The sequence below is a fragment of the Poecilia reticulata genome, chromosome 4 (genome assembly GCF_904066995.2).
Source record: "Poecilia reticulata chromosome 4, P_reticulata-male-v2, whole genome shotgun sequence".
Taxonomy (NCBI): Eukaryota; Metazoa; Chordata; class Actinopteri; order Cyprinodontiformes; family Poeciliidae; genus Poecilia; species Poecilia reticulata.
This window is the reverse complement of record NC_088833.1, coordinates 32,243,727-32,246,226: the sequence shown is the minus strand read 5'-3', so window position 1 is coordinate 32,246,226 and position 2,500 is coordinate 32,243,727.

The following is a 2,500-nucleotide window of genomic DNA, read 5'->3' as shown; positions in this document are numbered from 1 at the left end:
CTAGACGAGATCGCAAAGGCTGCCAAGCCGCATCGCGATCGATCAAAATTGCCCTGTTGGTGGCCGTTAGAATATGTGGAAAATTATGGTTCCGGGCGGCCATTTCCCATTCAATCAATGGAGCGGTTTTCTGGAAACACGAAATTCAAACACCAGGGAGACCCACTTAACGTGGTCCAACGGAGCTGAAACATCGTGGGGTGTTCAGTCCGACCACATGGAACTAATGTCACCGGTTTTTCAATTCAGGCACGCCCCCTTGTGTCGATCCGGACCTGGGGTCCGAAAACCGCACATGGCTCTGAAGGGCCAAGCTTTGATGCTAGAGCTCCAAAATTCGGTATGTGTGTAGTCCGAGACGAGATCGCAAAGGCTGCCAAGCCGCATCTCGATCGGGTCAAAATTGCCCTGTTGGTGGCCGTTAGAAGATGTGCAAAATTCGGGTACGCAGCGAACACTCTCCAGTTAAACCTATGGAGAAACCCAACATTTTTTACCAGAATCTAAGTCCTGCTGCCTTACCAGGGGCACGAACTTCCAGGGCCTGCGTACTGCTGGGTGTAGTCCGAGGAGGGTGCTTAAGTGTGGGGTACACGTGCTCGGCCGGTGGGCCTGCAGGCCCGGTTCTCAGTTGATGGCGAGAAAAAGTCTAAGTCCCAACCAGGGACCGGACAGGGGCGCTCGGCCGGAAGAGGCTGGGAGGGTAGCCTCTCCCCGGTCAACCCAAGGCCACATCGTAAAACTGAGTGGCCTTACCAGGGGCACGAGCTTCCAGGGCCTGCGTACTGCTGGGTTTAGTCCGAGGAGGGGTGCTTAAGTGTGGGTTCACGTGTTCGTGTGGAGAGCCTGGTTCTATCGGGGGTGGGGGGGTTCCAAGACTGTGTCTGACCCCGGAGCCAAGTCTGGGTGTGGGCCTGGAGGTCAAGGCTATGTGGAGTTCCATGCAGCCTTGACCTCCAGGCATGGATGTCCCAGCCTGGATGTCCAGGCCTGGATGTCTCTGCCTGGATGTCTGTGCCTGGATGTCCAGGCCTGGATGTCTCTGCCTGGATGTCTGTGCCTGGATGTCCAGGCCTGGATGTCTCTGCCTGGATGTCTGTGCCTGGATGTCCAGGCCTGGATGTCTCTGCCTGGATGTCCCAGCCTGGATGTCCAGGCCTGGATGTCCCAGCCTGGATGTCCCAGCCTGGATGTCCAGGCCTGGATGTCCAGGCCTGGATGTCTCTGCCTGGATGTCTGTGCCTGGATGTCCAGGCCTGGATGTCTCTGCCTGGATGTCTGTGCCTGGATGTCCAGGCCTGGATGTCTCTGCCTGGATGTCTGTGCCTGGATGTCCAGGCCTGGATGTCTCTGCCTGGATGTCTGTGCCTGGATGTCCAGGCCTGGATGTCTCTGCCTGGATGTCTGTGCCTGGATGTCCAGGCCTGGATGTCTCTGCCTGGATGTCCCAGCCTGGATGTCCAGGCCTGGATGTCTCTGCCTGGATGTCTGTGCCTGGATGTCCAGGCCTGGATGTCTCTGCCTGGATGTCCCAGCCTGGATGTCCAGGCCTGGATGTCTCTGCCTGGATGTCCCAGCCTGGATGTCCAGGCCTGGATGTCTCTGCCTGGATGTCTGTGCCTGGATGTCCAGGCCTGGATGTCTCTGCCTGGATGTCTGTGCCTGGATGTCCAGGCCTGGATGTCTCTGCCTGGATGTCTGTGCCTGGATGTCCAGGCCTGGATGTCTCTGCCTGGATGTCCCAGCCTGGATGTCTCTGCCTGGATGTCTCTGCCTGGATGTCTGTGCCTGGATGTCCAGGCCTGGATGTCTCTGCCTGGATGTCCAGGCCTGGATGTCTCTGCCTGGATGTCTGTGCCTGGTTCTGCAGGCCTGGATGTCTCTGCCTGGATGTCCCAGCCTGGTTCTGCAGGCCTGGATGTCCCAGCCTGGTTCTGCAGGCCTGGATGTCTCTGCCTGGATGTCCCAGCCTGGTTCTGCAGGCCTGGATGTCTCTGTTGCTCCAGGCCCGGATTTCAAATTCGTACGGAACCTAGGCAAACTATATACTGGAAGAACCGGGCGAGTCCCAGGAGTGCCCCGGTGGTCTCCGATTTCGCCTAGGACGTTCCCCCGATTTTTAACGAATTTTTAAGCGATTTGCGCCTAAGCGGGCCTGGGGGGGGGGCGAGTAGGCGGTCCAGAAGGCCCGGAACCCGCTCATGCCGTACACCGTTGGATCCGGGCCGCTCCGGGGATTACTAGGGTGGCCTCCGTTTTGCTCCAGGACCTTCCTGCGGTCGTCTATGGGTGTTTAACCGTCTACCGGAAGTCGGGTCAAAAGTACCCTTTCCCGCGGTCCAAACGAACCGGGACTGGCACCATCGTGCTCCTGGGATGCCCCCGGTTCGGGTGATGTCACTCACGGAGGCCTGGACCAAAGTCCCGGTCCCCTAGGCCCGGTTCTCTGTCGAGGGTCTCAGCCCTCGCTCATCCCTCGCTCAGCCCCGCCCGGCGCGAG